This window comes from Rissa tridactyla, chromosome 14 (assembly GCF_028500815.1).
Source record: "Rissa tridactyla isolate bRisTri1 chromosome 14, bRisTri1.patW.cur.20221130, whole genome shotgun sequence".
Lineage (NCBI taxonomy): Eukaryota > Metazoa > Chordata > Aves > Charadriiformes > Laridae > Rissa > Rissa tridactyla.
Window position 1 is genome coordinate 4,055,294 of NC_071479.1, and position 27,427 is coordinate 4,082,720.

At 50.2% G+C, this 27,427-nt stretch overlaps 1 protein-coding gene across 6 annotated transcripts in view; it reads left to right on the forward strand.

Annotated features, from left to right (window-relative positions):
• Nucleotides 1-27,427, forward strand: part of DAB2IP (DAB2 interacting protein) — a 162,956-nt gene that overhangs the window by 67,360 nt on the left and 68,169 nt on the right. Inside the window, exon 1 of one of the 6 annotated variants that reach the window (XM_054220328.1) lies at nt 10,656-10,832. The exons of 4 other annotated variants lie outside the window; for them this stretch is intronic. The gene's annotated coding sequence lies outside the window, so the exon portion shown is untranslated. Of the gene's footprint in view, nt 1-10,655; nt 10,833-16,361; nt 16,581-27,427 lie in introns of those variants that run through there. One more of the 6 variants, XM_054220329.1, reaches the window with a different exon arrangement.

Here is a 27,427-nt window from a genome sequence, read left to right on the forward strand (position 1 = left end):
GTTAGGAGAGAAATCTCTGTAAACGGCTGAACGCCTGTTATTCCTTTACTCCTTAAGATGTCGGTGGAGTTGGCTGGGATGCGGGGCTTCCCCGGAGCTCAGGCTGGGATGAGCTGACCCAAGAGCAGTGCAGGTAGGGTGGTGGTCAGGACTTGGCCACCGAGCCCGCGCTCAAGGGAAGATGGTTTAAATTAGTGTGGGTGGGAAGAGCTGGAGCACGTGGCCACGGCTCTTAGAGATGCAGAGGGGTGGAGGGGAGAGAATGAGACGTCTCTGGTCGGTCCAGGTTGCGAACACACATGAGGGATGAAGGACAGGCAGATCCAGGCAGTTTCTCTGGGACCGGCAGCTCTCCTGTGCCACCGGCTGGTGACACCACCCGCCTGTCTCACCCGCTATTAACAGTGGGAGAGGAGAGGAACTTTTGGGATGGACAACACTGTGTAGTGAACAAAAGGGAGAAAGAACGGGGAGGACTGGCTCTGGATCTAGCCAGGCAGAGAGGGAGGAGAGAACTGGTTCGTAGGTGACTGTGCGAAGAGGGACGTTACCGTTGTCAGTGCTCGTAACTCTTCTGCGACTAAGCACGAGTTATCTCTCTCCAGGGCCTTCACCAGTGCTAAAACCCAATTAAACCATGTTAAAAGAAACCTCCCAAGAGCTGACAGTGAAAATATATTGACCTCCTCTGGCAAATGTTGGTGCTGTCGTCGTAATGCAGAGCTTTTATTTCTGTTCTGTGGGGGTGCCCGGTGCCACTGCCGGGGCTGGGGCTTTGCTTTGCCCACCCAGAGGGACCTGGCGGACGCTGCCCTTCCTTGCAGGCTCCTCTCTCCTTTCTGCCTGTCCCCGGGGCCCTGCAAGGCTGGTGTTCCCCAGAGCTTGTCCCATTGAGACTTTTCCTTTCATGCCTGTAACTGCTACTGGCCTCTCGATGTGCTCCAAAAAATCCGAGATAGGTTTTTTCTCCCTCTTTCTAAATGGTTTCATTTATTATTTATTAATGACATCCAGAGAACACCGTAGTGACGGATTCTGTTATGATGACTGCAGTAAAACTCTGTGCTTATACTAACTTAGCAGGAAGATGATACATTCGTTAGATAGACTCTGGGGTTAATGATGGGTAGTTTTCGTCGTCCTTGTCGTATGGGGATATATTTTTATGAACTTAAAAAAAACCGACTTGGCAGGGATTAGACTGGGAATAACATGCAAAAAACAGGCATTTCTGAGCTCTCCTGGGGAAATCACTGTAGAGTTTGGTCACATACATCCCTTGGCCTTTCTCTGAGCCTGCAACACTGAGGGAAGGTTACCACTGACCATGTGGCTTCTGTGGCTACTGGTCCTCATAGCTGGGCCCCTAGTTTAACTCTTACAGCCACGGTCCGGCATCCCCCACAGAGCCTGACCCCACTGCCTGACCTGACAAAGTGCCGTCATCTCCTTGCTGTCACCATCACGCCACAGGGCCCCTCTCAGCCCTTCCTGAGCACCCCGAGCATTGAGGAAAGTGGTGACGGGTGATGGGCTGACACAGGAGAAGGCACAGGTCTGCTCGGAGAAAACATATACTGGCGTTTTCCCTTTGTACCCCCTCGCGGTCTGTTGCTGCTGCTGCTGCTTTTGCACAGAAACTCAAGTGCCCCTGATCCCTCCCAGCTGCTGAGCTCCTTTCCAGTAAACAGCTTCTGGTATTCCCAGGGTGAGGGACCGTGCCCGTCGCGACAGCACAGCAGCTGACGGCACAGCTCAGCCAGGGAACTCAAGCTACGTCCGTGCCTTTTGCGGTCTGTGCCTCTACCCCTCGAGTCGGTGGGAGCTTTGCCATTGACTTCAGGAGGGTCAAGCTGGAGGCACTGATGTCCCCGTGACCCAGGAGCCCTGTCACGGCTCGGATGCAGCCAGGGCTGCGTTGTTCAGCTTTCCAGAACCCGGCCTGATTCACGTCAATGCTAACAATGTCCCTCATTTTCATAAAATCATATTTTATAACTTTGACATGCTTTGAGTTTTCACTAGTCAAAAGCCATGGCTTTATTTATTTCCTTCCTTCTATTTTTTCCCTTTTTGGGTAAAGAAAGAGTTGAAAAATGTCTTGAAATTAGGTCGTTGAATAGGTAGAGACAGAAAAAGCATCCGATATTTTCAATTAAAATAGCAAACCCAATTTTTTAAGACTTTTTTTCACCTAATTTTGGAGGTAAACAGCCTAATCTCTCTGGCATAGTGAAATATGCATAGAGATGTTTTAAAACTTTTGGTTACTATTATTATTGTTTCTTTAGTTGTTGCAATGGTGTGGTAACAACAGTGTCAAACTAAAAGCCTGCTACGCGTTTTCTCACCCAAAGAATAGTTTTCTTCTGTGAATGGTACATAAGTTATATTTAACTCCGAGAGAACAATGCGCTGAAAGACAATACGGATGACGTTCCCTGGTGAGAACATTTGTACAACGCAGGGAATTTGAAACCGGTGGGGTCCTCCTGTGGGGCCGGTCTGTACCAGCCCCGAACCTCCCCGGCCTCCGCGGCAGAGGTGAGACATTTCTGCTCCGGAGGCTGGAACCAGGGAGCGAACACACATCTCCAAAGCCTTTTGAGCCTGGGGAGCAGGCGGGCGGGCAGGGGAGAGGGGCGGCCCTTTCGAAGGAGGAGCTGATGGCATCTCCCTGTGGCTGCCAGGGCTCCGGGCAGCAGGACTCTCGCCTCTCAGCATTTAGAAAACGGTGTTTGATCTGATCCAGTTGTCCCTATTTGCCTTTTCCTGTGAAGCGCTAGTTTAATGAGTTCAGAAACATCTGTAAACTTCAAAATTTCAAGTAGAATTTGAAAACAGTGCCTTGACTTTCAGGTATATGGATACATGCGAAAGATCCATGGGACCCTTAGAGTATTTCCTTGTTTTTAAATTAACTCTGGCTTGTATAAAAGTAAAGATTTTTTTGTGTGTGTTTTATTTTTGGGATAAGGATGGTTTTAGTTTTTGGGGTTTTTGTAATCTTTTAAGCTATTTGCCAGTATCAGTTATGTTTTTTAATTAGTCTCCTTGTCTGAGGACTTCTTCCCATCAAATGAAGATCATTTCCGCGCTGGCAGTGTCAGCTCCCATTAGAAATACGGAGTCTGGCACTTCCCGTGTTCACTTCAGCAGCTTGAGTTTGCAGTATTGAGGAGGGCAGCGTCCTGATGCTGGAAGGGACTGCAGGGAGCAGAAACAACTGTTTTTAAAAGCGTTGCCTCTCCAGGTTTGTTGGGAGCAGATAACCTCACCCCTGCGCAGAGGGCTCAGATGTGGCCACAGATGTGGTGGATCTGCCCAGGGGATGGGAGGAGGGTCGGCAATGGGTGGCCGCGGGCTTCGAGCCCCGCAGGGGGCTTGTCCTGGCTCTCCGCACCGGCACCACTCTCAGCCTCGCGCCTTTTGAGGCATTTGCCTGTTTGTTTCCCCAGAGCTGCTGGAGCACATTCCCCACCGTAGCTCAGGGCGGTCTTTATTGAGTTTTATGAAAAAGTTGGACAGATAGTAACAAAAACGTGGCCAGGATGCCAAGTCAGGCAGCACTCTGCGATATCTGCACCACTTCCCTGCTTCATATTTTTTCAGTTTTCTACAAGTAAGTCGTCTCCGCTCCCAACCAGATTTCCTTTTCCTTGCGCTTTTACTTGGGGCCAGAAAATTCTTCCTAGGGTTAAGTGAAACTTTGCAGTTCTTCACCATGGAAACCAAACTAGTTAATAGTGTTTGCTTCCCTCAAAGTCCAGATGCTCTGTTTGCACATGAGAAAACACGGCCTTGATTTTTTGGGAAAGCTGCACCCTGTTCCCTTTCGCCTCTTTCCATCGTGGCCAAGGCAGAAAGGGGGCCGGTAGCGCGGAGGGTGGCCAAACAGCCAGCAGCGTCGCTAGGGAGTACCCGGGACTGTACCACATTCAACACTATATGGCGCCAAGTTATTGATCTCACTTCTGTGCGTAGAACCTCCTCGCAGCACGCCCAAACAACCCGACCGTGCCTACGGTAAGATATACAACAGGGAAATCCTCCCCGATAGTGCTTCTGGTCATTAGTTTCTTTGGGGCCTCCATTGTCATTGTAGCCAAGCTATTCGTTTGTGACACCACAACTCACCAAACCCCTGTCTCCTGTAACCCGGGCTCACGGCCGGGGCAGGTTGGCTGCTGCCTGTCTGCAGCATCCTCTCTTCTGAAGGCCCAAAGGCGAGCGGGGCTCTGTACCAACTCTGTCTGCACAGTACGGTGTGCTCCACCTCGCTGCCTTCTGCCTGCTTAACAAATTGCACTAATTGTCCAGTTAAACACACTTGGGAACTGGGATATGCCGTGCGCAGGGGAAAACTGCAGCCACCATCTGTGTGTCTGGGTGCCCCTCTGCTTCAAGAAGCTGTCAGGGGAGTCTGCTTTGAATAATTCAGACTCTGAGCTGCAATTTGTAAGATAAAGGAAAATAAAAAGTGCCTGTAGCTGTCTGCAGCGGCGGTAAATCGTTCTACCGCAGTTCAGTATCCAGCAGTCGCCATTAGGAGTGAGTGGGGCAGTGGGAGCGCTCCGTGCCGATGCCAGCTGTGTGCCGGGTCCCCGTAGCACCGTCACTGTCAGCACTCTGCACCCAAACGCTCTGGTGGGACCCTCGGCGCTGCCCGGGTGTGCCACCGAGTTCAGGGTTTTCCCCCATTGCTTCCCTCCATCCACCCGTGGCATTCCACGGGTGAGCTCCTGCCGGGAGCCGCTGTGGGAATGCCAAAGTGTGGCAGGTCTGAGCTAAGCTCATTTGTGGTTCCTCTCTAGTTAAACTAATTAAACTGGTGTAATTTTACCAACTTGCACACAGTGCTGTGTAACCAAACCAGCGTGATGGAAGAGTAGACAGAGAGAAGGAAGATCTGATGATTTTTCTTCAAAGTGAAGACCGAGGGACTGCAGTGGAGAATCTACCCCGCCACTTCTTTTCCTTCGTTTCAACCTGTGGATACCCGTCACAATATTTCTCTGAGCAGTATTTCACTTCATTAGTTTGTATTGTTAACCGCGAAAAGTCCTGTCAGTTTTTATCTATTGTTTCCTGCCAAGTGCTTTAAACAATCAGAGCTAAATTATACAGCGATTTCCTTAAGCAGCCAAATGGCAGTCCGCTGATAGTCATTCAGTTGCACAAGATTAAAATAGATAAGTCGCAAGATAAACAGCAGGTTGAGGAGTTCCTCCCGTGTGCGTTAGCCGGAGGATGGTCCCTCGTTGCCCTCCCCAGGACATCCCTTGCTGTGTCTGGCTGCTGCTGGGTGTCCCCTCCCTCCCTCCGCCCCGCGGTGCCGGGGTCCCCACAGCCCTGCCTGAAACACAGGTCGCTGCGCAACGGGATGGAGTTTTTCCAGCGTTGGTTGACTTGCTGTGCCTCGATTCACTAAGGACCGTGAGACGTTCCAGTCTGTTCCTAGGGTAAAGCCACGAGGCAGAAACAGGCTTCAGGGCTGCTGAGCCGTTCCCATCAGGACCGGGAATTTTCTGTGGGGAGACAAAGATTGGTTGCCCATCTCAACTGAAGGGGTACGAGAAAGCCATTAGCCTTGATTCCCCTCTTCAGGAAGACATTAAGCTTGTGCCTAAGTGTTTTGCTAAATCGAGGAGACCTTATTGCAAGAAACTTTAAAGGCACATTTTACAGCTCGAACCTACCTCTCAAATACGGCTTGCTGACAGAAATAAAGGGAACAACAGGCTGATGCGTGCAGAGTTGTCTCATGATATTTTAAAACATAAGGTCATCATTTACAAACTTGGCTCCTTCAAGTTAGGCATGCAAATGCTTAGGTAGCTACATAAATAAGTGGCCTACTTTTCTGGGATGCTGAATCCATTAAAATCAATGGAAGTTCTGCATCTCTGAATAAAAATGTCACTTATTTTGCCAGCTAATTTTAGGTACCCAAATACAGAAACTTTGATCTAAAAAAAAAAAGATTTTTTAAAACGCTGCTGAATTTTTGCCACGCTTCTGGAACCCCAAGCTCCATGGCACAAAGCTAAGGGCTGGCATTCCAGGGAATTCAAAGGAGAGCTGGACTCAGCCCTGCAAGAAGAACTTGTCTGAATGACGGGAGCACAGGAGAAGGATGGACGTCATCTGTGGAGCGCAAAGTACGCATGAAACTGTCCACTCTGAGTCCGCAGCCCAGGCTGGGGGGAAAGTGAAAGTACCGAGCAAAACAAGAAGTCAAAGCATGCTGTAAAAATCTCTCCAGGGGATCAGTAGTTCCTGTAAAGGCATTTTGGAAGTCGTTGGTCGAGCCAGATAAAATCTCTGTACATTGTCCCTCGCAAATTTGCCAGGTCATGACTTGTTTTCTTGCTCGATCTGAACAGTGCTGGTAACGTCCGTGTGGTCTCAGTAAAACGCAGTGAGAGATTTGTCACATGCTTTAGTCTTCAATTTTATAGCACTAAATATAAAAGCAACCCGAGAGAGGCAAGTGTCCTTTTGTCCTGTGAGGTCATTGATTTTCATTGCCTGTTTCTGCTCTGCCTGGTACCTGGGTGGGCCTCTGTTTTGTTCTGCGGAACATGAGTCTGAAAGTCTACATCGAGGACTTTTCTTCTAATGCATTCTCTCTCCTGAAACTGAGAGCTTTTCTGTTCAGCGCTCGTGTCTCACACTTGATCCCCAGGTTCGTGCTGCCGCTCTGATCATGTCATCGATACCCCGTCTGAAGGCTCTCAGGCTGCCCAGCTTGCCTGGCGTCACGTTCAAGTTGCCTTTCCCCTTCCCTTTCCAGCCTCAACATATTTTCCACAGCGCGCATCTTGAGCTCCTAGGCAGCATTCAGTCTTCTGCCTTATCGTTTTCTTTATTTCCTTACCTGCCTCTGGGGTTTCTGTCATCTTTGTGCTTTTTTGTCTGACAATGCCTATATTTAGAGACCGTAGCCTGTCCCTTCCACTCACAGCACTCTCCGTTTCCCGAGCATCAGTCCTTCCCCTGCCCCTGCTCCAGTCCTCCCTGCATCACCGTTCCTCCCCTCTAGGCTTCTACGCTGGATCTCCTTCACACGCCTGACTCTGTCCTGGGGAGTGTTGTTCCTTTTCGCGTCACCTGATTTCCAGTCAGATCCAGCAGTCTTGTCTTTTCCTGCTTGCAGAACACCCGCTGTGCGGAGTGAAGGCCATTAACACCGTGTCGCAGTGTACTCGTCTGCTCCTGCACAAAACATTTTCCGCTGGTGAGACGCTCCACTGATGTCAGCAGTAAAAGTTTTCAGCAAATTCTTAATTTACTAAGCACTTCCAGATTAAGGAAGAACCTGGGATGGCTTACATACACAAAATATTCAAAGGCCAGAGGGACCGCGCAAAAAAGTATTCATTTGAATACAATTATTTTCCAAGAGAACAAAAAAAAACCTGCTTTTTTTTTTTTTAAACTGGGTCGACACTACATCTGCAGCACTCAGCCATTTTACATACGACACGATCACCCACTCTGTTTATCTTTAGGCAATATGCTCTTGCAAACTGCCAATTAATTGCATATTTGGTGCCTGCTCTCTCCCAGCATCCTGGATAAACACGGCGAAGCCAATCCACGGGAGCTGCTCTTGGCTGCGAGGGGAAGGAAATCTGTCATTGTCTCAGCCTTGTTATCTGCAACCAAGGCAGACTTTTAGCAGCGTTCTGCTTGTAAACACCCTCTTTAGACACCTTCTGATTTCCATAGACGGCGTGTCAGCCATTGTCTGCTGCGCTACCTGAGGATTTTTCAATAATTGCTTTCCAAAACATTAGATGCAGATTGTCCTTGATAAAAGGCAGGGGCCATCAACGCTAGAGAGATGTGGTAAGCAAAGTCCTTAAAATGAAAAGATAAAGCTGAGTCCAAGCCAAGTGTAAGAGAAAAAAGGGGGGACGGGCTCTCAGGACTCAGTCCGTAGTTTGCTCTGCTCGGAGGGTCCTTCCTCTAGGTTTTAGCTGGGTGGTTGTTGTTTGGGTTTGGGGTTCAGGTCCGGTTGTGTCACGGCCTTTCCAGCAAGGTCCAGTCTGTTGATGTTAGCCCAGGGGGACCTTCTCCTCCACTCTCAGTATTTCCTACTCCGTGCAGGAGTCATATGTTATTGAAATCTATATCTGGACAAAACAATAAGCCACAGGAAATAATCTCCCTTGCATGCGGGGTTTTCTGACTGGCCACATTCTTCCTTTCCGTCTCTGATTTCTGGGACTACTGAAATCCCAAAAGAATGCACCGCAGAGATGATCCTGCGTCGGGTTTGGATGTCCCTAGCTACAGCCTGGCAGGTCTTCTCTCTTTATTTCTCTCATGCTCCAAACCTAAGTGACTTCAAAAGAGGTTCAGCTGAATCTGCAGTGGCTATGGAGAGCCGGGACAAAATCTTCTCCTGGGGCAATCCTCAAGAGGATTTTAAACTGCCATCTTGACATTGAGTTATTGTAAATTAACTGTTGCTTCCAGGCGAGGAATGATGAATGGTCTGAAATGAAGAGATAAGCGTGCACATGGATACATTCTCCCAGGCTCTCATGGACCTTCTGTGTTACCAGCAGCAGCTGGGAACAGTTCCTGAGACAGGGAATATTCGATGCTGGGTCTATTTTAGTACGTCCGTGTATATAGAGAATCAATGAGTGGAATTAGTTTGAACTTACACCAGTGTAATATAGAAGAAAAGCAAGCTCCTTGTGTCTTGGAACAATAAAACGAAGCATATTTGGGGTTTTTTTGTTTGCTTAGCTGTTCTTTTTTACCAGTCTCAGCTTAGACTGCCCGTGTTTTAATTGTCGTTTAATATTCACCTACTAGTGGTGCCCTAAGGCCATAAGTTGAGTCCTGATGTGCCTGTCTGCAACTTTGATAGCACAGCCCACCCGAAATCGGTGTGAGCAAGGGCGGGATCCCAGGAAACGGGAGCTTGCAGGTCCCCGTGCCGGCTGCTTCGTGGTCAAATCCTGCTCCTGCTAAACCACTGCGAACGTAACCGCTGGGCTGCCGTGGGAGTGGGGTTTGGCCTCCAGACACCAAACGTCTGCTTCATCACGGGTATTGCCAAAAAGGGTTTCGTTCTTGTCCCTCATTTTTGGCTATAGCACGATTTCTGCTGCAAGAACAACTGAGTTTGGGGGAAAAGGGATCCAGAGCGGAGGGAGTGGGTGCCCGCGCGTCCTGAGAGCCAGCTCTGCAAATCGCACGTGGGAGATCAGAAAGATGCTTGTTTGCGCTGGAGTGATAGTGAAATAGGTATTGTGATAATCCACAAATCGCAGGCAAGCTGTTAGCCTACTGGGACACGGAACAGAGATGGAATAGAAACCAGCCTCGCCATTCCGCCCTTCCACTTACTTCTCCCAACAAAAACATGGCCAGCAGAACAGCAAGCCAGTGCTCGGCGCTCTCCTGAATCACGATGAGCCCGGGCTCACAGCAGGTGCTCTCGGTTCCCTTTCTCATTAACCCAGGGAATGGTACATCAGCTGAAACGGATAATCTGACCGTCCCCACTGTTCGTGGGCATCACCAGAGCAGCGAATCCAAACCCTTGCTGTCATTCAGCAGCAAAAACCCCGGCCTCCGGGAGCATGTCTTTCGGGACAGAGGGGAGGCGCGGGGAGCTGTGGGAACTTGAACAAAATATTCAGGGTGGTTTTTTGTCTTTTATTTCTGTAATGCGCCAGAATTTTCTCATTGAGAGGGTGAAGTTAAATCGGTTGGATTGAGGCTGTTTACCAGGTCATGTGGAGTATTGTAATAGTGAAATACAGCGAGATGAGACACATAAATTGCTGTCAGGGACTAGAGTTTATTACCACGCTGGGGATGGCTAATAGTGAAAGCTTAGATTTCAAGAGGATTTGAGGAGAATGTCCATTAATTCCTTTATGCCTGATTGTGGGCGTGTTCCTGAATGCCTGGACTGTTTTATACTTTAGAATGTGAACTGTAAATACCAATAGAAGGAGGCTGCAAGCTAAGCTGATGGCATTTTATAGTTTCAGCTTTAAAGATTAACTGCCTTCAGGAAGTAATAAAGATGAGAGCTGCCCGATGCCGATGCAAGTGGCTATGAAAGCATGGCGACATTGCAGTGACAGGCAGCCAGGAGGGTTTGGGAACGTGCGCTCCTCCAGCAGCATCCAGTTCTTCGGTCGTGTGGGCCGGCAGGGATGGGGAATACATAGCGTTTGGGAAGTGGCAGGAGCTTCTTACTGAATAAATGAAGATGAAATCTTAAAATTAATCAGAGGTGCAGCCTGCGCTTCTGTGCAGAGGCTCTCACTTCTTACCTGTATGTTTGCTGTACTGCGCTAATTCTGTACGAGAAAGAAAAATGCTGGATGAGGTTTAATTAGGAAGGAGCTGCTTTGTCATGTACGCGGGGAGTGCGGTGCAGCTTCTTCAGCCTGGACCCCCGCCAGTACCTGCCTGAGATCCTCGGCAGCGGGACGGGGCTGGGAGCAGATGCCTCTCCTCCAAAGCAGCTCCAAAGCAGCCAGCCTCAAGGAAGGGTTTGAATTACAAAGGAAGGGAAGGGGCTGAGCTTCCCTCCCTCCCCCCCCACCTCCCTTCACAAAGGGCAATAGTCAGTTTACTTTAATAACCCCGCTATCAGCTGCAGAGGAAGTCTGGCAGTCCCGCAGGCAGTGGAGGAGCCAGCGAGACCCTAACGCCAAACAGAGCCGAGCCGGCCGGCCGCGGCAGCCAGGAGATGGACTCGCACCGCTCTCCGAGGAGCTGACTTTCCTGGGCACCTCAGAATTGTTTTTTCCATCCTGATCTTATTTTTCTGTCCCGCGGAGGCTTGGGTAAGTGTCTGGTAGTTTTCCACTTACCTTTCTTTTCAGTGGTTCACTAGGATTTGCCAACTTACAATGGAACGGCAATGACAAAGTATTTCCTGCACCTTCCTACACTTGCTCTGGAAGTGGATGATGCAGATTTGAAAAGCTGGACCTTTAAAATCCTTTGAATTCCTATGCTGCTTCTTTAAAAAGGGCCAGGTTGCAGATACGGAAAAAACAGACTTTCCAGCGCCTTGTTTCAGCTGGTGGGGGCTGCCGGGGCTCCGGCGCCTTGCAGTGTGTTGGATTTTCAAATGCCGGATTGCTCTGAGCAGAGATCTCCCGAGGTCCGGCAGTGGGTTCAGCGGTGCAGATGTTTGGGCTCTTTCCTGTGAAATCAGCCCGGGGGGTCGAGGCAGCTGCGCCGCCAGCCAACCTCTGCATTCAGTCATCCGCCGCGAAAAGGCGCGCTCAGCGCTTCCTCTGGGCGTTCGCCGGGAGAGAAGGAAAGATGCAGGAATCAAGTGGTAAAATGGTTTGCTCCAAAGGTGTTTTACTCAAGGCCCGGATCCTCTTGCAAAAGGGCTCCGGTGATTTGGGAGCACAGAGCACAGGCAAGCGATTCCCTGGCATCCGCGGGGAGCGGAGCGTGCGGAGCAGCTGCTGCATTAATTCTGCATACAGAATTAATAGATTTTTCAAAGCGACTGTAAAAGAGCTGTGTGATTGTAAAAAGAGAATCGGCCGTGGAGTGGGCAGGGTGTGTTTGCAAGCAGTCCCGGGTGCGTGTAGGCGGCTGTGGACGTGGGGAGAGTGCAGCGGAGCTAACTTTAAAGGGAGATGTACTAAAACTTATGTAATGGATGAAACTGAATATCCTTTCCTGACGTCCCTGCTGTGAACCTGAAAAGACTAACCCTGAAACGATTTTTAAAGCTGCCTTTGTTAGTCATCCTTTATGCAATTTGTTTCTTTTCACGTTTCATTTTGAGTAAAAGGAGATAGGCTGGTTTCACTCCCCTCTCCACTCCTCCTCTATTGTTAGTCTCTCCCAGCTTCCCGTACAATTGTCCAGCTCCGCTCTTTTCAGAGCCCAGCGGAAAAGGATATTGTTGGAAAGGAAAGAAAGAAAGAAAGAATTTCAAATTAAAGTCTGGCAAGCATTTGCGTCCTCATTAAGCATCAGACACACTTCCTCCCTCCCATCTCTTTTTCCCCAAAAGTAGCAGGGTGACCAGCGTTGCTCGCAATATCTTCAACAGTGGCGGAATCCCTCTTACCCATTCGCTATTCAATAAATGCAGCAAATAACAATCGCAGTTTGAAAATGAAGCATATCTATAATAATATGTACAACTAGGAACACCTGAATATAATGAAAGCGGTGAATTCTTACGTTGAGACAAGCCTCGTTCAGCCCCATGAGCCGCAGACAGCTGACGAGCTGCCCCAGCAGCGACGCCGAGCATCTGCCCCGGCCGTGGCCAGGGACCGTGGCTTGTTGGAAGGGCGTAAGGAAAGGAATGTGCAGTCAGGGAGAAAAGGTCAAGGCTGCATCTGTATTTGTTCTCATTAAATCACAGCGTAATGTAGCAAATGGTAATTAATGGCCATGTTAATGTTCAGAGGTAAACTGATAGGACTCTCCTCGCTTCCTTTCAATTCCCAGCCATCATTTCAGTCGTTTTCCTTTGAGGAGCGCAGATGAAGCAGGGTTGGGGCTGGGTGGTCTTTGGGGAGACCCAGGCAGGAGGACACGTGCCCTCATGGCATGTTTGTGCCGTGCCACGCTGCGACGCCGCAGCTGGCCTCCTGGCACCATCCTTCATCCCACGGCGCAGCAATTAGCGGGAGGTGTCCCTGGGCATGGCTGCGGTGCCCGGGAGAAGAGGGCTGCCGCGGGGTTTGTACAAATAACGTAGGCTCTTGCGAGGCTAAGCCGCCTCCCGTGGCCTCGTTAGTGACAATATTAGAATGGGGAGATGTGAATGGAGCGGGTGGAAAAGCAGCGTTTAGACAAAGGGGAGCCGCAGTTCAGCAGGAGACGCGGCTGTTTTCTCCAGTGAACCCCCGTGCGTGGTGCTCCCTTCGCTCCCAGTCCATCCTGCAGCCCTCTGCCTTCCCGGTGTTCGTCACAGAGACTTGCCAGGGTTTTGCAGCCCCAACGTACTTGGGAAAATAGTGAGTGGGATGAGAAAGCACTCATTTTGTGAGCTTCCTTCGGCTGGAAGTGACAGGAATAACACCTTTTCTTATTTAAAAGCCTCCCTCAGCTCCAGTGGGTATTGTACAGAAACACCCCCCTTCTTTGCTTCTCTTTGACTTTCACCATTTCAGAGACCTGCAATTTGATGACAGATTTAATAATATAAGATACAATTGTCAGTTGTGTTGAGAATAGCTATTGTAAGAACTTGGAGTTGTATCACCTGGGATAGCAAAACGTAAAGGCACTGATTTGTTCAGTCCCAATTTTAGGTGCTTGAGACCCAATTTTTAAGACTTGTTGGGCTTTGGTGTCTGCTGGAGTTGTGTTAAGTGCCGGGCCTAAACTGCCAGTTACTCCAGGCAGTGACTGTGTTACATATACAGGTTTTTTCATTTTTTGCAACTGAAAACTTGTTCCAAGAGGTTCTCCCTTCCCCCAGCACTGGTTCCTTCTTCCACTTCTTCACTGTATAACAATTTTCTGTCTTTTTTTAAACAGACATAATTTCTCTTTCCTCATGCTATCCCCTCTACAGTGGTAATACCGGTGCCCGTTAATGGGAAGGGATAACGGGCCCCAGCTGGGGGACATTTTGTTCACCGTGCGTCCCAGCAGTAGCGAGTGGGGCTGCGGGGGTCAGGGGTCTGGGTAGGACCTTGCTGGTGGCACTGGAGATGCTCTGCCTTTGCTGTGACAATTGCGGTGCGAGGTGGCAGCCTCTGCCCTGCCGCGGTGGGAGGGTCCCGCACACCCCATTTCCCAGTCAAGAGCAGGATGCAGACTGGGCTGCAGCCAGTAGATTTACAGCAAAGACAAGAAAAACAAGAACTGGACTGATGAAATGATAAAAAGGCTTTAACAAAGCCTCTAAGCAGTTTGTCATATCCTGCAATGGGATTGTCCGATGTGCTGGACGGGAACGTTCTCAAAGGGGTTGTGCAACGTGGTCCATGTGCTGGTGCCATCCCATGGGAGAGAGCAGAAAGCTCCAGCAGAGAGAGTCAAATCAGGCTTTCCACGGGCAGGACTGATCGTCACCGTGTGGGACATTGCCTGATGTTTTAATGTCCCAACGGTGCATTTCACATCTCCCAGGCCCCCTGTTAGTGCTCCTTGCTCCTCGATTGCTCTTTCTCCCCCTGCGACTCAGAGAATGGGCAGCTGCGCATTTTAGCAAACTTTCCTGCTGGGATCTGGGAAAGGTGGTCAGCGTCTAGGGAGAAGTGACATGAAGAGAGTGGATGAAATAGCGGGGAGAGAAGTCAATGCCTGATGAGCCTGTGGTCCAAGGGCATTAAATTACATAGACCATGCCAAGAGAGAAGTGTCAGAGATGCCTCCTGTGTGGGACCAGGACTCTGCCAGCCAGCGTACAGAGCAGATACTTAACTGTGCTAACAGGGGTCCTTGGTTCTGTGCCTAGAGTGCCGCAGGCTTGGCCTCGCAGAGCTCCTCAGGGTGTCGTCACTGAAATTGCAGTTTCTTTCGGGATCCAAGTGACGGGGCAGAATGAAGAGTGCTCCGAGTATCGCCCGTGGCAGCCCTTCTGCAGGGCCGCAGCTTGCAGCCCATTGCCGAGAGGGAGCCGCTGCGCGGGGTGAGCGGTGTCACCTCCCTGCTGTGTCTGTGCGTCCATATGTGTGCCGAGCCTCTGTGTGTCCGGAGGCAGTTGGATCCTGAGCCCATGTCCTTGATAAATCAGGGTCATCCCCAGTCAGATGGCATCGATGGCTCAGGCTGCTTGCGCTTCCCTGGCCGCCCCCAGGTAACTGGCCAGGACGCCTGCAGCACAAGCCAGCCTCTTCCAGCATGGCCCCTCGGCCAGGGCGACGTCAATAAAAATGAGAATTTATGAGCTCTGTCATGTACAGCAAGCAAAGCATCGTGCAACAAATTAATCACTGATTGCAGCGCAGTGCTGACTGGGAGCTTTCTGCTTCTCTCTTGGCATCGGTGCAAGGTTGTTAGTTAAAAAACAAGTTTGATAAAGAGACCCTTGACTCCCGGCACGTCTGTCTCCTCTGTTGCCTGCTCACCAAACACGAGGCACTGTTAGCCCAAAAGGTGCTTTTCACTCTTCAGGTTGCTCCAGCTTTTAGCCACCAGGATGTGACAGCACTAACAGTTCTCTGCGCTTGTCTGCTGCTTCCTAGGCAGTAAGTTTGGGATCACATAATGATCTGCCTTCCAGTCTGGGCTGGGAGGAGCTGGACACTGCTGGTCTACTGGAGGCTTCAACTGCGCAGGAGCCCCCCTTTAGGCTTCAGCAAGAGGTTGATGGGGACCAAAAGGCCTTTGCCTCAAGCTCTGTTTCTTCATTTCCGTGTTTACGCAGAGTGGCTCAGCTCTGGTTTAAAGCACTACCAAGTACTTTAAAGGGGCTATGTCACAGCAAAATGAGTTACAAATGGCTCTTTGCTCCTGCGTGTGGCCTATAAAAACTGGTGGCGTTGTCAAGTCAGGCGACGTCCTTTTCCCTGAGCTCCAGATAGCACCCCCTGGCCTTCCGCAGGAGCGTGTGTTCTCTCGTCTGTATGTGTGCAGACAGCTCTATGTGTATGCCTGACTTACGCGAAGCGGAGAGTCGTTATGTAGCAGAAGCTGCAGTGTTCAGTGAGAGATCTCAAAGGGTTTTTAAAACACGAACCCACGGCAGGGTACATCTTCCTAGTGAATAGGGAGAAGCCGGAGCAGTGGGTAGGTGTTTGGCCGAGTGATCGGTCCCATGGGAGAGCCAACTGGTCCCATGGGAGAGCCAACTGGTCCCATGGGAGAACCGACTCTCCCCACACCCCCCAGGCCCCTCGGGCGGCTCCTGGGCTCAGCAGGGCTTTGGAGTCGGGCTCTGGGGCCGCCCGTTCCTGCTAAGCTGCTTCCCTTTCCTACTAAGAGAGGTTTTGCTCATTGTTCTCTAATTTCAGCAGACAGGAAAAACCCACCTTTGAATGCTGTTGCCTGCCCTGTCCCCACAGCTGGTGCAAGCGATTGTCCCGGCACTCCTAACCAGACACACGTTCTTTGTTTTCCTACGGGTAGCTCTGCGAGGTTATTGTTTTTGCAGTAATTTTACTTATCCCTGACTGAGACCAGACCATTGTTTCCTATTGACTCATGTCACCTGTCGATGGCCTCTTCCTGTCCCTCACAGTGCGGGGCTGGGATGCGGAGGTGGTGGCCGGACCTCAGGTTTCAGGAATGCTCGCCCACCACAGCAGCTCCCGCGCCACCCCGCAGGGCAGGGAGTGGAGGAGCTGCCAGGCTGCAGCCACGTGCTCTGCAGGCAGCCCCGGGCCACGAGCCAAGAGGCTGGGCAGAGGGAGGTCTGTAGGGGAGGCTGTCATGAGTTCGGGATGTTTTGCCCCTCGTTATGGCAGACTTGTGTCAGCTGATCCCATCCAGCCTGATGCGCTCACGGGTGCTGCACCTGGAGCATCCCGAGACCCTCCGGCTGCACACATCTCCTGCAGGCAGATGCCCAGCACCGCCTCCCAGAGCCACCAGATGTCGAGGCACGCTTGATGGGTCCGTGGAACGAGCTGCCAGCAGGTCTGCTTTAGCCGCAGGTTTGGTTTAGTTCATTATTTACTTTTTTTTTTCCCTTCTGTTTTCTTTTTTAAGAGTGTTCTTACATCAGAGCTGGGCGCTGTTGCCCATCTTTGGTGTCTGGAGGGTGGCTTGTCTCCTCCGCGTGGAATGGAGCTCCCTCTGCTCCTGTTAATGTTAATGGCAATTAGCCGGGCGCTGGAGAGGGAGCAGGGCTTTCTGCATCTTAGATGTAACATCAACATGAAATTTCATCACCTAGGTTTCAAGAAAAATAAACTGTGGCTGGACTTAAAACATAGCGGTGAGGAGGAATAAAGGAGAGAGCCTTTTATGAGCACTGAGAATATTTGTAGCTAAGCAACCAACATCAGCAGGAAGAATAAATCAAAAGTTTCAGGGCTCTGCCTGCCTGCCTTCAAGGGTCAGGAACTATATTTTCCCTCTGTTAACAAGATTGCTTTCCTTTGAAACATCAGCTATTAGCTACTGCTGGAGGCAGGATACCGTATTAGATAGACTAGGAGCTTATTGTGGGATAGTGGGCTAGAAGCATAAATGAAAGGACGGAGAAGATAAGCATCTTGCCAAAGGCCGTGAAGTGAGTCAGGCCTCCTAGCAGCTTACAGGAAACTCCTCTTGGAAAAAAACCGTCTAACGCATATTGAGTATTTTGTAATTACTCTTGTATAAGTCCTCCCAACAACTCGTCAAGCTCTAGCCTATATTCCCATTTCACAGATGGCAAAAGCTGAGTGACGGGATGACCGTAGCGGTGTGTGTTTGAAACGGTGAGCCTCTGTGGCTTTGCTCATTTTATATATTTGAACAGTTGCTGTTGCTTGGGGCACCCACCGCCGTTGCTGTGATTGCAACACAGATCCGAGGCCTGTTAGATAACTGGGCTTTATTTTCTACAGAGATCTTGTGTGGTGTTCTTCACTAGGTTGCACCAGAAAACCTAGAAGCGACACATTTTGCTTTAAAGTATGTTTTATTTATAAAGAGGAAATTTCCCAGAAATGCCAATGGGAATGGCAGCAAATCAAATCCCAGCAGTAGTTTCTCAATGGAACTTCTTTTTTTAAATACCATCTTATAACCTCAGGGTATTTTCCATCTCTCCTTCCTCCTCCTGCTTAGTCAGGAGCTGGTTAGAAGCGATGCTCGGTCGGTACCCTGCCCGGGCAGCCTCGCTCATCACCTGAGAACCGGGATGTGTGTGCCCTCTGCGCCGCCAGAACATCCCCTAGAAGTGCTTTCCAACCAAACCGGTGGAGCCCTGAGACCCCGCTAACCACACAGCTGTAATACACCGTAAATCTGGGCCTTAAATAGACTTATTCCCTGATCAAGAACCCCAGAGACCTCTTAGCCTTCACAGACACTAAAGTTGGTGTTAATTATAAAGCTGAGTGTATTAAGGCCAGATCTCATGGTATTTATATGGAACTGTATTCTTAAACCAGATTTATTATTTTAATGAAAGGAATGAACTGTAATACAGGATAACTCGTGTGGGCTTAGACTTGTGAGACCCGTCCCAGCGCCGTTCACGTTTCTGGGCAGGGCTGTGCCAGAACACGCTCCTCAGCTGAAGGGCTGCCCACATATTTTAGCACTTTCTATGGCGTTTTCTCCACTTTCCTGCCTAGAAAGCTTCCCGGGGCATTGAGCATTTCAGTGGAGTTTAAAGGAGTTTATGTATTCGTGCTCTTTATACACTGATCTCTATTCAGAGCATCCTTTATAAAGACGATGACAAGCATATAACTTTTAGGAGGCAAACGGCTGTTTTTTCTGTCTTCTTTACTGACCCAGCTGTAAGCCCGGCTGATGGCGACTGGAGTTACTCAGCTGTGAAAAGCACTTACGGATTTGAAAGCAGAGGGTGTTTCTGTCCATTAACACCAGTGTTCGCCGCAGCCCAGCCGGGTGGGGAGTCCATTTAGTCCCAGTCCCACAGCTGGGCTCCGGGAGGCGGCTTGAGCTGGCAGGTAGAGATTAAATGGCTGTTGGGTGTATTTAGCAATAACACTATGCCAGCATGACAGTAAATGATTTCGGGACCATTATTAATGTTAACATTCGTTCAGGGTGGATTTTATTATTCATACTAGAGAAACTATCACTTTTGGAAGTAATGCAAACACAGTTTGGAAGCGGCACCAACTATTTTAAAAGAAAAAAAAAATGCATTGGCGGGTGTGAGGGAGCTGTTCCGGAAAGAAAAGGGACAGCCCGGGCTAAGAGAAACCCAATGCATTCATATGGATCTAAGTTTTTTTGTTAGATATTTTTTGTCGCCCTCCCACCCTCCTTGGGACTGAAGCAAGGTGGGATCTGATCTGCTCCTGCTCCGCTGCGTGGAGGAGCAGATCCGCTCTGGCTGGTTCCGGAGGCATTCCCAGCTGCCAGCCCGCGCAGACCACGGAGCAGCTCCCCGAGGCTCTGAGGGAGGTTCTGAAATGCCTCCACAAACACAGATAAGCACAAGCAGTTGAAAACCAAGCACTGGAACTCTCTCCCGACCCTTCCCCTGCCTGCACGTGTGTGCGGGAGGGCTGGGAGACCCGGGGCTGGGGGCAGCTCCCGCCTGGCTCCTGCTCTGGTTTCCCCTCCCGGGGAGGGAAATACCCCCAGCTGGTTGTGGGACAGATTGATGACACTAGAGTCAACTTAAAATTCATGTTGAAAGTAGTTATTGCAGCTTTCTTACTCCATTTGGTGAGCTTTTCCCCCCTTGTCTGCTTGGCAGTACTTTGTCCTGTCGGCGTCTCTCCGGTTCCGTTGGTGTGACCGGTCTATGTGTCCCTTACAGCTGGGAAAGTGTGACCAGTCTCTGTGTCCCTTATAGCTGGGAAAGCGTGACCGGTCTGTGTGTCCCTTATAGCTGGGAAAGTGTGACCGGTCGGTGCGTCCCTTACGGCCAGGAAAGCCCAGCCCAGCGCCGGCAGTGCCTGAACTCAAACTGCTCTGCCCCGGGATTTTTAAGTTGAGTAGTTTTCCTATTGGCAGTGCCCCCGTGGTAACTAATGTTATTTATTAATTAATTCTTTGAATTACAGCCAAGCATGCACAGCAGCCCCAGCCCGGTGCTGCCACGTGCTGAGCAAACCCGACCCTAAAAGAGCTGTTTGTGTGGGGAAGTCTCCCGAGGTGAAAGGTGAAAGGAAAATGCAAAATGGTGAGGGACATCTGGTCATTTCAGATTAAACTAACACCGGTTTATTCAGACCTGCTGAGCTGGGCCCAGCTTTCCTGAGATACCCCCCGCTCCTTCCAGGCTGGGCTTTTCAACGGCACTTTGGTGGTAGTCACGGGGAGGAGAGGGCTGAGCTGCTGGACGGGGCGGGCAGGAGCAGGAGCTTGTGGTCTTGCAGAGCGTGGCACGGCACGGCATGGCACGGCACGGCACAGCATAACACGGCATGGCATGGCACAGCATGGCACGGCATAACACGGCACGGCATGGCACGGCATGGCACAGCATAACATGGCATGGCATGGCACAGCACGGCATGGCACGGCATGTGGGTGCCAGTGTGGCCTGGAGATGGCCATGCCAAGGGTGATGTGGGAGCAGAGGGCAGGTGGCCACGGTGGCCCATCCACGCCGGGGGTGCCCGTGGGTGCTGGCCGGTCCTTCCCAGCCCCATGCAGGCCCTGGGCCAGTCCTGCCCGTGCCACTTGGCCAGGACTGCGCCGGGGGGTCTCAGGCGGGTTCCTTTCTCTGGGTATGAGGAGAAATTGCTTTCCTGTGCTTCTTGTGGGGTGTTTTCTTCACCTCCTTCTATGCCCTGTAAGTGCCTCTTTCTCACCGTTACTTTTTTTATTTTCCAAAATCACAGCCTTTGTCTTCAGTTTAATTTTTATATTTAATGAAATAGTCCTGTAATTAAATGTTCTTTAACAAATCCCTGGGCAGGGTATCTCATGACAAAAAGCACTCTGATTTTATTATTATTACTAATGCAAAGTAATGAAATGTTTAAATCCTTATCGAGTGTAATTCAGGGGGTTAATCATTTAAGTTGAAAGGAAAAGTTAGCTCCATCATTTATGCTGAGCTGATCTGCTCAGTGTCCTGTTACATTCTTTACTCTTTACTTAGATCTTGATACTGCATTTTCCAGCCTAGAACATACGGTTGCACACACGTGTGAGGTTCTGCATGTTAGCACAGTGTGCTTGGATATGTTTGGTTTTCTAGTTCACTGGGCAAACAGTTAGCAATAAGCTAAATAAAGGGAAAGCTGAATAATAATAGACTTTTGATGTCTGTGATGTCTGGCTTGACAAACCTACTGAGCACCTCGCTAAGAGTAGAAAAGTGAGCCTTAAAAACGTCTGAACTTGCTGAACTGTTCTCATTGAGAAATATATTTGCGTCTTCAATTTGAACTACAAAAAAAAAGCAACTCTGTGAATCAGTCAGACAATCCCACATTTCCATCTGAATTGGGCTAGCTGGAGTTCATACGCTCTCCTTTCCCACCTCCCGCTCCGAGCTGTTTGCGTTAATTGCTTGCAGACCCAGCTGAAGGTGGAGAAGGCACCTGGGGCAGATGTTGGCCACCTGGGCTCTGGGAACAAGGCTTCCCAAAGCCGGGACGGGTTCAGCTTCCAGAGTGATGGTTTAGGCATCGAACCATTGTCAAAGCTAGGTCAGCTGGATATCAAAATCTGCGTTTGCTGGATGTCCTGCTCTGGGGCATTTGAGCCTGGGCAAGCGTTCGGTATCTGCGTGCTGTCAGCGTGCAGCAGCAGGGGTGTGTGAGACGGGTCTCTCCTGTCGCTGTCAGTACTGCCCCCACTGAGACGGCAACAGCGAGAGTCCTTTGGGAAACCAGAAACCAGTCTAAAGGTTAAAAGCAGTCATTGTTTGGTTTTCAGAAGCTTTACAGATAAAATTGCACATCTCTGGCAAAGGACATCTGCAGCAGATGCAGATAGCCGGGGAATGCGTTTAGTGCCTCAGCAAGCAGCGCTCTACGGGACGGGACGCACAACTGACCGCTTCCACAGATGCGAGTGTGCCGGAGCTCCAGGAAGGGGCAGGGAGACGACCAATGCTGGAACAAGGCGTAGGTAAATCATTCCAAAGAAGGACTTTGGAGGCCTGTGCTCTGGTTCGTGGCCATGTCTGTCAGGGAGGTGAAGCTGTAGCAGAGTGGGTGTCCCCAGCACCCCGCATCCCCTGCACCCTGCCCGGAGCAGGCAGGATGTGTCCCGCACGGCCCGGCCAGGCTCCCGCACCCCTACCTGAGCAGCAGTCCCTCCTGTCGGCAGCTCTTCTTCTGCAAAACACTCCATCCTGCCCCGTCCTGTCTTCAGTGGTCAAGAAATGGGAATTTCCCTGGTGTCATGGTGCACCCTGTGCCACAGATGGGGTTCAACTCCTTCTTCAGCGTGGCCTCATGGCTGGTGAGGCTCCGCGTGGGCTCTGCGCTGGTGCCCAGCTCCTCTAATTAAAATGCCAGGAGGCCTGCCCCGAGGGAGACGGTCTCACAGGGGAAGAGAAGCACAGGTATGTTTGGGGCGGTTCCGAAGCAGTGAAGAGTTCAGCTGGAAGGAGGAGAGTGGAGGGTTTGGACCTGTTAATCTGCATGTGGCCAGCTGAAGACGTTCCTTTCTTCTGATCATCCTTCATCCCGTCTTTGATCTGAGCTGTACTTTTTCCTGGAAGACTTCCAACATTCTTGGTGTAGCTATGAAGCTCCCTTGTTGTTTTTTTCCCTATGCAGGCCACATCCCTCAGATTTAAGAAGGACGCTGTGGTGATGAGGTGGGACTGTTGTGTATAAAGTCATTTCTGGATAAACACGTTTGACTTCTTCAGACGTTCTTGGTCTCCCTTTATTCCTAGAACCATCACGGAACAGGCAGCAGCAGCACAGACTCCCACGTTCATCTCACGGTTTGACTTAGTGCCATGTGGAAAATCATCCCCATAAAGGGTTCAAGCTGTGGTTTGGGTACAGATGTCCAATAAATTGAGAACTTTTGGTGACCCTCATTTCTAGACCGATATGTCAGACAGATTCACGTGCCAGGAGCACACTGGGAAGCAGAGACTGGGTTGGGAAGGATGCCAGGAGCCGAGATGCATTTGTACAGCTGTGGAGCAGCAGCTTGGCCGGGTCTGGCCTAGGCAGGAGGACAACGGAGAAACCCCCGAGGTAGCCAGCTGATAACGGTGTTGCTTTTAAAAAGGACGATAACAAGAAAAAGCGTCGCACCCTGCTCCTGCTTAGGAGGGTCGCAAGCAAAAGAGAAAAAGCTTCTTTCTCTAGAGGTGAACAGTCACTTCTTCCTACAGCGGTAGAAGCCCAACGCTAGATAAGTAGCTGTGAGATGATTCATAAAAAACTAATTTATAATTTGCCAGAATATAATCCTATTTGATCAGTGTTATTCAGTTCCTCTTTCTTTTAAAATTCAGTGCACTTAACTGTTCTACGAGGGTTTATGAATGTTTAAAAATTGCTTTGTGGTCCCTAAAGTAATTTGACAAGTCTGACAGCTATTGATTAAAAACCTGAAATTATTCAGACTGTAGGATGACTTGGGGGATTAGATAGAAAGTTTTTTCAAATGTGAAAGGAAATAAGATGTTGGAAAGTAAATATGTTCTTGAATATTTTTGAAAAATCCATTACAACTGTGAAATTAAATTGAAATGAGATACTTGGTGTGGAGATGAAGGAACTAAATGCTGGCTTTACTATTTAGGCATGGGGTAGAATTCACCATCCCAGGTCCAACACATGTTTCCCGGGAAGATGCTGGTGATGGGGCTGTGGAGCGGATCCCACCGCAGGGTGCTGTGGGGAGCCCCTGGGGACCCCCTGCACTGGCCCGTTCCAGGGGGACCATCCAGCTCCTCCCGGTCAGCCCTTCTGCATCAAGGAGCTTGATGCCGAGCAAGGTCAGCGGACAGATGTGGGACTGACGGGGATGTGTCTCTTACTGCCCAATATGTATGTCCCCGTCTGACTCTACGGGACAGACGGGAGCTAATGGAGCCTCAGACTAAATGACTGCAGCCTTGCGGGTTGTCCTGGTCAGCACTCCTCATGCAAGGGCTGCTGCCGTGGCTGGGAACAGCTATTGCGCTGGATACCTCTGTCTCAACTTGTCCTTCTTCCCCAGACCTGCAGGAGGGGTATCCAAGAGCTGGCTATACATCTCTGTACATGCCAAAGAGACTCTCCTAGGAAATCGTTAGACCAGCCGGGCCATTTTCCACGTGACCAGAAGGGACCTCTTTGTTCAGCAGATCCAGACCTGTTCTGTTACTGTCGACCATCTTTTAAAATATCCTTCATAAACATATTTTCACTACCTTAACATCATTGAGGTTTTCTCCACGATTCTCCTTCCTTCTGGAAGGCTAACCTCAAGTTTCACTTCTCTCATGGATAAAAGCCCTCTTCTGATTTTCAAGTCAGAATCTGTCCACAGCCAGTTTTTAGCCGCTTGTTTCACCAGTGCTCCCTGTAGCTTGAGTAGCTCTTGTCTTGCTCATGTACTTACCCTGAAGGACGTACAGTCCTCCTCGTGCCCCTCAGTCTTTTCTTGTAGACGAACAATCCCGTGTCACACCGCTCCAGCGTCAAGCCGAGTATGACCCAGCAGGTGACATACGCCCCCAGCCCTCTCTGAATGGAGACCGGGGTCAGTCCATGGGCAGAGGTGGGCACTTGCCCAGCGTGGCTGCTGTGCCCAGTCAAAACACTCTGCAGATCTGCAGGGGTCATCCATAGCCAAACACCTCCAGGGCCGGAAAATAAACTGCCCCAGCCTATGGGCAGCTGGTGGGGGATAAGGGCAAACACTGACGTAGCAGCAGGGTTTGTGGAGCAGAAATAAATTCATCTGCTGCACATGTTGTGGGAGAGCCCTCCTTCCCCCAGCCCGGGGGGAACACGCTGCTGGGCACAGAGACCCCCTGTGCACCCTCCTCTGAACGCAGAAACAGTGCCCATCTGGTCTGTACCCGAGAAAAATGTCTGATAAGAGCCTGGCTGCTCGTTATCAGCGCTGTTGTCAGGGAACACGTGTCAGCTCAGGTGGAAGGGATGAAAACATGTGTCTGTAGGCTGGTACAAAGCATCTGGTCAGCTTTGCGGGGTGTGTCTGCCAAGCCCGGTACCTCACAAGGATCTGATGCTGCTCTGCATGGCATTATCATCGCTGGTGTTTAATCAGATAATTGATGGCTGTTGGTATTGGTTAAATTCTTGAGTGATTCTGTCCACATAGATAATGAAGTGTTTGTAATGATGATGCGGCCCCCTGGGCCGAACAGTAGATTTGTGGATGTGGAGATATTAAATAAGCAGATCATGGTGGGCTTCCTTGGCCTGTTACCCCAGCGTGGTACCACGCAGCTCTTGCTCATCTCCAGTCGTTCTCAGTTTCACCGAGATGGGTGTAAACCACGTGCTCAAGAGCCTTAGTTAGGGCAGTCTGCAAGGTTCGACAGGGAGCTTGTACCTGGTGTCACCGGACTCTGCACGGTATTTTAACCCATATGCTGTCTATGGCCCTCAGTTATATTTCAGTGACAATATTAAGCATTAAAAAGATGAGTAGAAAGAAAGGAGACCTTCAAATTTAGTCACTGCCAGAAAATACGAGGCACCACATAGTTGTCATTCTGCAGCAGACAGGGATTATCCACAAACCCTGTACCTCCAAAGGGAAGGATAGTAATAAAGCTGACCCCAGGTGCACTTTGAACTTAGCTACCTCTGATTAATTAAGTTTTTCCTTCCTTGAGCCTGATTTAGTACTTATGCTCAGAATGAAGGATTTAAGTTAAGAAACTGTTGAGAAATTGAAGGGCAGCTCTCATCCCCTCTTTCTCATCTCATCCCCTTCCCTACACATGCACGCACACGTGGGTAGTAGAGGGCTTGGTGTGGCTGCTGAAAAATCAGTCTCCGAAGGCATTCCCGTCCCAGAATTCCTGTCATTCCTCCTGTTATTGCACCGCTTTCCCTGTGGATTTTCATTCCTGCCAAGCCTGAAATGTCAGTGGGACATGGCACACACTTGGCTAATACTGGCCATAGGGCAGCGTGGAAGGTTTAATAGCGATCCTGCATTTATATGGAAAGTAGGAGTTTCTGGGCAGCCCTATCATTCATTCATTCGTTTAATGACTGAGCTTTCTGGGATGTTTCAAATCCGCCGGTGGCAGGGCTGAGGCACAGCGCTGCTGTCAGGGACCCAAATTCGGGGAACTTTTCCTCTGCCTCAGACAGCGGGGGCTGGGAATGCGGATGAGACCGTGGCTGGTCCTGTAGCTCCCGGAACGCGCGATTGCACAACAGTCCTGAAACTTCACAGCCCTCCTGGTTAATAGCGATACTGATTGTAGTACGAGTTCATTAACATGCTGGCATTTACAGCCTTCTGTATGGGCAGGGAGACGTCAAATAAAACATACACCTGTGCAGGTACCACAAAACCACTGGATTTAAAGTTTTTGGTTGCCCTTGCGATGACTTGCCTAGCCCAGAGACAGTGTGGTCTGAGGCAGGACGGTGTGGGGGAGCGTGGACCCCGCACTGCTGGGGCTCCCAGCACCACCGACACCCCAACACCCTGCGGGGCTGGAGCCCTGTGCCGGGAGCGGGGGCTCGGCGCTCCCGGCCCATCTGTGCCACTACCCGTGTCACCTGTGTCAGCGGCTGAGCAGACAGCCCCCAGAAATGCCCGTCCTCACCTGGGGGGTGATTGCACAGCCTGTTTCTGGGGGCTGGGCAGGTCCTGCAGCTCATCCCCGTGCCCAGGAGAAGACAGCCGGTGTGGGGGACACGGTGTTTTATAGCCGTGTGACCACTTTGTGACTTCTGGCTGGCGTTTGCAGGCTTGTTTCCACTCTGTAACGTACAGGGCAGTCGTGTGAATCACTGCTGAGACGGACAGACACTGGCTTTGACAAGTCTGTGACGATATGAGTAGCGATAAGGAGAGGTGCAAGTATGAGGCAGAATAGCTTGATTTCTTTTTTTCCTCTGCTTCTTTGGTATTTGGTGACCACAATGCAATTGTTTTGGTTTAGGAGTTTTGTAGAACATAGTTGGGAATGTGTGTTTGCTGCTCCCAACCAATTGAATCTGCTCATGTCCTGGAAAGTCACTCAACCACTACTTTCCTAATTTGATTGCTGCGGTTGGCGTGCTCTGCGCAGCGCTGCCGCTCTGTCCCCATCGATGCTCAAGGATTTAGAGGGGGGTGGTTCTACATGTGCAGTCAGATCTAAAAAAACTTGTCAGAAATGATTCGGCTGATCCCTTAATTAGAATTCTTTACCCCACTTTTTGGAGGAGAAACAATTGTTTAGAGTAATGAGAGAGTATTGTTTTGATTGAAGGATGTACAATAATCTGCCCTGAATCTGCTCTGCTGCATTGTACCGCATTAACTTATTTCTCTATATTTGTTCATATTCAAAGCATAAATAATTTAGCATTTTGTCTCTCTCCGTGAATGTGAGAAGCACGCTTGCTGATTTCAGATCAGATGGAGCAGTGGTGTTTATTACTCTGATGTTGGGGAATGATTGTTGCATATTTAATATCACCATAAATAAAAATCCTGTAGCTGCGTTCCCACTCGTGGGCTCGGCCCGTGGCTCTCTGCTCTCATCTGCAGGACTCAAAGCTTCTGTGTGATGAAGGCGGAGGCTCCGCTTGCCCGCGGCGATTCTGGGCACGAGTGGCAACTGCATTTAGCAGCGTTGCTGGCCTGCCTGGTGCCCACCAGCGTCTCCCCGCAGCCCCCGCGCCCCAACCTGCTCCACCAAAATCCTTTCTCTTGCACAGAAATACTTGGAGACTTACACCGTGCG